General features: G+C 33.4%; 1 long non-coding RNA gene across 1 annotated transcript; it reads right to left on the bottom strand.

Moving 5' to 3' along the window:
* Positions 1 to 760: 760 nt before the first annotated feature.
* On the bottom strand, positions 761 to 2,242 carry LOC138704339 (uncharacterized). The gene is made up of 3 exons (XR_011333328.1): positions 2,106 to 2,242; positions 1,942 to 2,024; positions 761 to 864 (listed from the first exon to the last, which is right to left on the bottom strand). It is a non-coding gene; the product is annotated as an uncharacterized lncRNA (long non-coding RNA).
* Between the last annotated feature and the right edge of the window lie 8,208 nt (positions 2,243 to 10,450).

Genomic DNA, 10,450 nt, shown 5'->3' with positions numbered 1-10,450 from the left:
ATTTATTTTGCTGCACATATTCCTATTTAATAGATATAGATACGTATGTATAAATATAATTAAAAAGTACAATGAGAATTGAGAAATTTTATTTTTAACTAACCAAGTAATGAACATTTAAAAATCATACTTACTTATCACAACCAATCTCTATACAAAAAGAATTAAACTTTAATTTTGTATAATAAGGATTTGTTTCAACCAAATGAAAGGACAGCTTAAGTATTTTTATTATTTCAGGATTAATGGAGAAGGGCGATGTAATTATATATATATATATATATATATATATATATATATATATATATATATATATATATATAGCTATGTCAACACATTCATGGAGAAAATCAGTATCATTGGTGGTAAGGTTCGAGTATATATATATATATATATATATATATATATATATATATATATATATATATATATATATTGTTGTATAACATTATGGAATGCTGACAAGTTGATGTATTGAATCAGCATTACACAATTCTAATATCCCGACTTTTGCCTCAGGACTAAGGGAATACTTCGACAAAGGACAGATTGCAAATAACTTTATTTTATTTCATCATTATACAAATTTAACATAAATCACAGTTAGGCAACAACAAAAATACGCAATGAACAATCCACTGTATTATTTTCTGTGTAACAGCACACTTACTTCATTTTTCTGAAAAATACAAAGTGATATAAAAAGAAAATAACTATGGTTTTGGACAGATATATTATGTTTGCTCCAGCATTTGCATCAGCCAATAATTCTTAAATTAGTCATTATATTACCAAATTTGCAGACGTCCTCTTCCTTAACCAACCTCTTGATAATGTTTGGTGGCATCATAGGATCCTTTGAGACTAAAAAAAAGACAGAATTTGATTTAACACAGAAATTGTCAATGTTAAAAGGGCATCTGTGCATGTTTTATATAAGAAAGTAATTACACATAGCCCCATTTAACAATAACTGAATTACTTTTTAGTGCAATTATAGTGGACATTATGGTGACAACACTGGACTGGACAATTAATTATGTAAATATCAGTAGAAAAAGGGGGGGGGGGAATTAAAATTAGAATCAAAAATATATTATGTTGTACACAGAGTGAAAATTAATACTGCATAAATAACATTGTACCGGTATCTAAAATATGACATCAGGCTTTGAAACAGAAATGTTGAAAATAAGCCAAACTTTCAGTGCAATCTAGCTCAAGGATCTGGCAAGTTTTGTAGCAAAATACCACCCTCACAGAATTCTTTGCTTTTGAAGGTACACAAATCTAACTATATCATATTTCGTTGAAAAAAATAGTGGTACTGATACAAGACATCATATTATTAGACACTTTCACTTTCCTCTGAATTAATGGTGGCCTCTGATATGCCTATCTAGCTGGAAGTCATTGTGCAAAATGTTAACCCTCATGGCATGGATGTCGGAGAGGTTGGTGTATCTGAGAGACCAACAAAATAAGCCTCACTGGTTTCTTGGAACACCATGATAGCTAATCCCTGGAAGTGAAACTCTATCGTTAAGTCCTACGCAACAGAAAAAACACAACCTGAATTTATCAATGATGAGATCGTCTAGCATCCTTGTATTTGAATGTACAGCAATCTATCTGTAGGCTTATCATATTTTGTTAAAAAAAATAGTGGGTTTTGATATGAAGTGTCTGATCATCAGAGATATTTTCACTTTTCTTAAATTAGTGGCCTCTGATGCACTTGTCCTGCTGTATGTCGTGCAAAATGGTAACCCTCATGGCCTGGATGGTGGAGAGGTTGGTGTATTCGGAAACCAGCCTCCTATCTTGGGCAATGATCGTGTTGATAAATTGGTCTACACAACTCGCTTCATATGGCTGAATGACAAACAGTCAATTAACCACCATTAGGGGGGGGGGGGGAATTACTTATGAATTACTTACATTTAGAGAATCACCTTTCCAAACGTCGTTTATTCCTGTTTGCATTGTCTGGCAATGGTAACTCCATTCTGTCTCAGCCATATCTACAAAGTTCACATTTAAACATAAATAATGCAACTTAACATCACAGTTCATTACTCAGATTCTACAGAAATTATATTTACCATTAACTGATCTCGTCTCCTTTTGTTGTGGGTTTCTATTCTGCAATTTTATTGTGGTAGAAAGCATTATCCATAATAATAATCGAAGGATCTAAATTTCTCAACCCAACAATATGCTACCTTTCCACCCACTTCTGGAATGTATTCATGGCACCACAGTAATCTTGGCCAGTCTTCAAATTGGATGCAAAAAGTTAAATCTGCATCTATAAAAAGACACAAGATATTTAGATTCTAGATAGAACACATAATAAAAGTTACTACACCATATATAGTTTAATAGTATTGTAGTTACACTACCAGGTTCCATCTTGTACAATGACCAGTCTTCCTCCCACAGCAGGTCGATGCATAACTCCTCGAACCTTACCACCAATGATACTGATTTTCTCCATGAATGTGTTGCAGAGTCTATGAAATATACATGGAATTAATAATGTTACAACATTTATTCCCTTTACTATCTTAAAATATTATAATACAGCCTGCCATTCATAAAAATCCACGTTTCATCCAGAAAAACAACAGACTTTGGACCCTCATTTTTCATATTTCTCACATATTCTCTTAAAATTAATATTTTTACTTTCTCTTACTTATGTGAGATTGCCCTCTTTTCTCAATTTAAACCACATTTCCTTCAAAATTGTCCTTAATGACGAACGTGATCCTTCAAATGAAGTATGTATCATAGTTTCCTGTTATATGGCCCAGTACCAGCATGGCTGTTACTCTTTTTCCTGAACAGGAATGAAAATAGTACCGGTAGTGATAAATAAGAAGTAATTATAAGAGTAAAGTCTACAGTCTTTTAACTTATTAAAATTTAAAAAAAATTGTTACTGCCATAATTTTCTTCATCTCGATTCGGCCTATCATATACAAATCTTGCAATGACTTCCTTGGAAAAATTATCTGATGCTGGTTATAGATTGTGGATATTTCTAGTTTTTCCCTGGTGTAGACAGCATATGCCTCTTTTCAGATTTGGTAATAATTATTTCTACTGCATTCTATGAATGCTGTTATAAAAGTATGGAGATTATATACATTATTTACAGTATTTACTTACAAATGGCTTTTAAGGAACCCAGAGGTTTTTGCTGTCCTCACATAAGCCCACCATTCGTCCCTATCCTGAACAATATTAATCCAGTCCCTAGCATCATATTCCACCTCCCTCAAAATATTATCTATCTACGTCTCGGCCTCTCCAAAGGTCTTCAAACTAACTCTATATGCATTTATGGACTCACTCATTCGTGCTACATACCCTGCCCACATCAAACGTCTGGATTTAATAATGTTAGGTGAAGAAGACAATGCTTGCAGTTGTGCGTTGTGTAACTTTCTCCATTTTCCTGTAACTTCATCCCTCTTAGTTCCAAATATTTTCCTAAGAACCTTACACTCTAACACCCTTAACCTCTGTTCCCCTCTCAAAGTCAGCGTCCAATTTAATGCTTCTTATACATACATGCCTGTGGTGTAACTATATCTGGAACAAGTAAACATATAATATGCTTCTTTTTAATTATTCCTATAGCCTTAAAGATTATGGTAATACACTGAAGTACTTGGGACAATAATAAAAATATTCTTCTGCGTTAATGAATACGTATTTTTTTTTTTTTTACTTAATTTCTAACAAGAATATTTTTGTTCATACGAAAGGTTATCAGTGATGGGACTTTACTTTCTTCGGGACTTGTATGTCTAAGTAAGCTTAAAATTTTTCAAAATTCAGTTGCATGTAAACTCAACCACATGCATTAGTTTATAATGAAGTTGCATTAGATTAGGTTACAGAAAAGTCTTCGTATGTTAAATTATGTGTAAATATTTTTTAACACACTATCATGGATGCATCCTTATGGAATAAGATCTGTACTGATCCTGTCAAATATTATTTATAAAACAGGTAGGCCTACTTACAAGAGATTTGGAATTCTTGCCATTAGAACCACTTCGGTTTGACAGATATCTTCCTATTCTGCTTCAGCCTTCAATTGTCTGTACATATTAACCACTGCTTATTGTAAGCTGCTCTGTAACGAAAGCCTTTTCTTTCTTGATTTAGGCCTATAAGTTCTTCAGACTCTTTCCTTCTGGACATGTTATAACCTTAAAATAAAATGGTTATTGCATTTTAAAATATGAACTACACATGAACCTAACTTCAACCTTGATTTTTTTCACTTTCATTAGACTAAATATTTGTAAGGTTATGTAAAATTATATTACGTAATTCCCCAAAATAACTACACCATAGGAGACACTATTTTCTTTTGTTCCATTGATTTCTGTGAGATGATACTGGTAACGCATGGTTTTAATTTGGAGCTATAAATACTTTCAACATAAAAGTCATTTGATATCTGTATATCCTAATGGATAGTTGGAAGTTTTTATTACAGCAAACTAATAAACCACGTGTTTATCACTATATAGGCTACATCTCTCATAAGCCAGTGAAACATGCCTTCTTTGATGTAGCTTCTCTGGAAAATACCTTATATTATGATAAAAATGTAATTGTTATATCATATAATTTATTTTTATATGAATAATGTTTTAAAGTTAAAATAATGCTCTTACCTTAGCAGAATCATCTGTAGCCCTAATTATAAATTTCACTATTCTAGAATATAAGTATGCCTATGTAATATAATATCTTAATACACATCAAATAACAGTAAATCTTAATACAACACAACATTCTAATATGTTAATTTATTGTAATATTGCAAAGTAATGCTCCAAAATTTCTACTTACCTAGAAACATACAATACCGGTAGTTCTGATAATAACAATAATTGCACCACAGAGTTGTAATATGTGATGTGATGGAAATAGTAACTTCACGTACAACTCACAATTCCCGGAATATATTATATATATTATAATCGCGATATAAAATACACGCACAATATTACGTTTGAATAAATCTAGTGAATTTTAAATCGAGTAGCAGACAGGCCTGAATAATAATTCCAAGTGTACCAACATAATAACTACAAAATGACTAACTATCATGATATCTAGAACATGTGGGTGTTGAAGTAAGTGTTGCCAGTAGTGAAGTAAACCTGGGGGCTGCGAAAACACTATATTTCAGCTGGTGATCACGTAATGGGGGAAAAATGTTGAAGTTGCATCTTAGTACCTCAAGATATGCTGTGCCGACGCGCGGGTCGTGGTTGCGCTACGGGTTTCGGCGCGCATATCTGTACGAGGCTTTATGCAAACCTCAAAATTCGGGATATAGTAGCAAGGTGGCCCTGATCGGTACACGACAGTACCATAGTGTAAAGAAGATACAGTAAAGACAACTCTTGTCGGCACCTTTGATGTTGTTGGTACTAAAATCAAGCTCAAGAAGGCAGTGGCGTATACTGGTTTAAGGGCCTGGGCTACCACTGACCCCATTATTACACAAAATATATTTTAAAGTCCCTATAATAAAATTCCTTACCTATATATATATATATGAATTCCAGACGTCTTGATTGGGACGAAAATACTTTGATGACTTCGTCATTGAAATTACAGTTGGGCCGATTGCGAAGTTTCTGTAGAAATGACTTTTCAATAGACATCAGTGCCAAGCTGGATAAACGTTCTTGTGTATGAGTTGATCTACAGTAGGATTTTATTCTCTTCAACGCAGAAAATGTTCTTTCTACTGATGTTGACGTAGCTGGTATTGTCACAATTAATGTTGCCAATTTAAGGACTTCAGGAATAACTTGGTTCAGCTGGTTTTCATATATGGCAGATAATATTTCATGGATAGGTTTGTTCGAAAAATCAAAGACTTCTGCTGAATATATTACACTCAATTCATTTTTCAAACGTACTTAATCAAAGTGACTGTTATAGGACTGAAATAATTTGTTTAGTGCCTCATTCGGGAAGTTTTCTCTATAAGCAGAAAATTTTTGAGAATCTAGGAAATATGTGAACTGAAGCTTTCCATAATCAGAAAATCTGTCAGTAATTTCCATGTGCATACAATCTAGTATGCTGTAGTACAGCTGCCTGTATTTTAATTCATCATCTCCTTTTCTTCGCTTTAATGATGGTTCCATTGTATTGGCTGAAGAATTTTCATTTTCCATATTACTCCATATGGACGGAAACCCACTACGTCTGAACTCGGATATAGTATTTTTTTTTTTTTAACTTTGATACCTCTTGCAAGCAGTATGCTATGTCTAGACTTTTTGTCTGAAGAATATTGTAGAGCACATCTGTATGTGCGAACACTCTAGCATAGACTTCAAGAAGAAATATATTCTGAAACTGTGTGAAAAAAATACAAATATCCTTGAGTCTGCACAATTACATCATCAACCCAGTTTTCTTCAGAGTCATTACAAATTATATTTTCAAAGAAAGCAGTCAGTTGTTCTCTGTATTCCTTTACTGTATTTACAAGCCGAGATGTAAAATCCCATCTAGTTGGTGCTACTTTTGGGAGTTTCTTTTTCATAAATTCTTGAGTTTTTCTGATCTTTTAGGAGATGATGAGAAAAATACAGCTAAAACCGACAGTGTTTTGAAAAAAAATGCGGCATCCTGGAATGGATGAAGTAGTTTGTTGCAAAACTAAATTGAGAACATGGCTGTAACAATGGACAAATAGTGCTTGAGGATACTTTCCTTGAACTTTTGTTTTTAAGCCATTAATATTTCCCGCCATAACTGAAGCACCATCGTATGTCTGTGCAATTAACTTATTGCCGACATTGTATTCTGCTATAACACCTTCCACATGCTGAAACCAAGCAGCAGCAGTTTTGCCCGAACTGACATTTGTGAACCTATAAACCGTTCTTGAACATTGGCAGTACTATCGACGTATCTTAAAACAGTGGACAATTGACTCTGATTAGAGGAGTCACTTGTTTCATCAACAACAATGGCCGCAAAAGGTGCTTCTTCTATTTCAGATTTTATGTTCTTTATCATAACCCCACTTATAGCAAATATTAAGTCATTATGAATTGCGGGAGAAGTACCACGAAATACTGTTGAACTCTCAAGATGATTGGCCAGTAAATGGTCAAATTCACTTAAGGAACTTAAATATTCAATATAATTTCCTCTATTGTCTGATTCCACACTCTCATTATGATCCCGAAAAGCCAATTCTTGTTTACCTAGAAAGCAGACTGCGTTAATAAGACGCAGTAAAATCTCCCGATTTTTTTTCCACAGGAGCATCGTGTTGGTTGATATGTAGAGCTTTTTGCTTATCTAGCTGTAAATCAATTCTTGTCTTCCCAAAGTTTACAAAGTTCATGCTACTACAAATATGAGCTTTTGATTTGTCGTGTTTTAGGAGTTGATATTAGAAAACCCTCTTTTGACCACACATTAGTTTCGCGACTTAATAACAAACATGGCCAGCAAAATAGTTTTGACAGTTTAGAACTACCACACAACCAATTCCACTTACCATATGATGTTGAAGTGAAATGGCGTGTGTACTCACGCTGTTTTTCTTTTACGTCCATGGACAAATTTAACTCAGGAGTTGGTCTTTCCATTTTCACAATTTCAACTTTCTCGTTGTATGTACGACGGTTAAAAGGCACTTTTAATAAACCTTCTATTACACAGTCATTTTCAACACAAACTTCTCCAGAAACTTGTTCTGCCATATTTTTCACAATATCACTTAATTGGGAAATTAAAAACTTAATAATTCACAATTAATATAACTCTTAGACACTCGAACAAATCACAAATTTAAAATACTGCACTGCAAGAACACAATTACATTCATGCGCTAGAGTGCTAAGCGTATTGTTGCTTCGCGCCTGCGAAGAAACCGATCACGAGAGCGGCAACTCACCCGGCCTCACTGCACGATGAAAACAGAAGAGAGCGGGGGGATGGGCAGTTGTGCGACAGGACAGCGTGCGCGGTACGGTCACAGGCTACCTCACATAGCAAGCGATTTCTCCAGTGATGCCGCCTTGACAACCTGTTTCTTTTCGAGAGCAGAGAGCGCATATAAATCTAACAATTACTTTAATTTTAATTACTGTGGTAAAACTAATAATACAAAATTATTACATTATGTTATATTATAAACTTTTTCTTTTGTAATTTCCTTGGACTACCGGGGCTACCGGCGGTAGCCCCGGTAGTCCGCAAAATACGCCCCTGCAAGAAGGTCTAGTTCTCAATGAATTCAACTATGTCATCAGTATCGGCAGAGCTAACAGCTGATTTTAGCGATCAGCTGTTCAGACATGTTAAACTCAGGGGGTGCTATTCATAGATATTTCACTAGGCTGTGCTACGAGCGTGCTAAACTAGCTCTGGCTATCGACTGGTTACTTGTACAGAATTCATATCATATCATACGCTAACAATGGTTTATGAATACGAAAAACGTTAATTCGCTGATCATCCACCGAAGCCCGAGCTAAGAATGTCTATGAATACGGCTGTAAGTCTCAAGGGGCCATATTCATAGACATTCTTAGCCCGGGCTTTCGGTGGATGATGAGCGAACTAACGTTTTTCGTATTCATAAACCAGTTTTAGCGATATGATATGATATGAATCCTGTACAAGTAATCAGTCGACAGCGAGGGCTAGTTTAGCACGCTCGTAGCGCGGGCTAGCGAAATGTCTATGCAGAGCACCCTAGATGCCGCTGTCGAAAAGCTGTTAGTCAGGTCCTTAAATCCCATTCACCAATGTATAAGCACAGTTTAGTATATACAGTTGCGAAGCTCAATACTTAGTAAATATTCAAACATAGACAGTTGAAATATGCATCCATAGATAGTTGCTAGCCACCAGGATCGCTACTATCGCCTCATCACAGACTCTTTCCCTAGCAGACGATAAAATGTATTGTACTTTTGATATCGTGTTCTTTTGAAAAATTAACACCTTCCTTCCACTATTGAAATACGAAATACATAAGGTTTACATATCATTTTCATAAAGTTTATATTATATTTTATAAACTCACCTTCCTGGATCTTTTGGAAGGATAACTCTGACCTCTTTTTCTTAGAATTTATAGTGCAACAAACGTCTCCTTGTCCCATATTATTACTCAAATTATTGTATTTTAGCCATTTACAGTTATTACAACCGATAACGAAAATTTCACAGTTTACACAACTTTTCACAACAATGCGAAATACGGCACAGTCAATGCCTTTTCGATCTAGACCAGGCCGTAATTTAATTTTATTTATTTATTTATTTATTTATTTAATCTGGCAGAGCTAAGGCCAGTAGGCCTACTCTTCCGCCCAGCCAGACTCTAATTCTAATTGAATACAATTGCTTACATAGTTATTACACTAATATCTAGACCATAAAACAACATAAAAGTAAATCATGAAAGTTGTATAACTAATGTTAGTGTGGCAATAATAAACATTGGTAAGAAATAGTTATAACTAGCCGTACCCGTGTGCTTCGCTGCACCCGTTAGAAATAAATATAAAGTAATTACATAATTAAAATAGGACATTTGATCCAGGGAACATTCGTGATTGATAGAAGGATAAATCGTTTAATATGTTACTTAATTTAAATTGCATCCAAATAATTAAAATGCGATAATTTTGGTCCAGAGACCACTCACTGGTGCAATGACAATTCCTTCAACATGTTTCTAATGTTTATTACATGCAACCATAGTTTAATGAACATTGACATCATTTAGATTTAATGTGTATACTTTATTTTACTTGTTATAGGTTTCCATTGAATTATGGTAATAACTTAATTTTAACCCTTCTTTTCTACGTATTCAGTAAATGGCGTTTGGCCCACTATGGTTCTGAACCCTTCAAATAACTTAAATTATATTATATAATATTACCTATATTATATTATATTACATTATATTATATTATATTATATTATATTATATTATATTATATTATATTATATTATATTATTTATATTATATATTATATTATATTATATTATATTATATTATATTATATTATATTATATTATATTATATTATATTATATTATATTATATTATATTATATTATATTATATTACGTTATATTATATTATATTACATTATATTATATTATATTATTATACTAGCCGTACCCGTGCGCTCCGCTGCACCCATTAGAAATAAATATAAAGTAATTACATAATTAAAATAGGACATTTGATCCAGGGAATATTCGTGTTTGTTAGAAGGATAAATCGTTTAATATGTTACTTAATTTAAATTATATTTAAATAATTAAAATGGAATTATTTTGGTCCACAGAGCACTCATTTGGTGCAATGACAATTCTATTAACATGTTTCTTAATTTTTATTACATGCATCCA

Source organism: Periplaneta americana, chromosome 8 (genome assembly GCF_040183065.1).
Source record: "Periplaneta americana isolate PAMFEO1 chromosome 8, P.americana_PAMFEO1_priV1, whole genome shotgun sequence".
Taxonomy (NCBI): Eukaryota; Metazoa; Arthropoda; class Insecta; order Blattodea; family Blattidae; genus Periplaneta; species Periplaneta americana.
The sequence above is the reverse complement of the archived record's forward strand: the minus strand, read 5'-3'. Positions and strand labels throughout refer to the sequence as shown.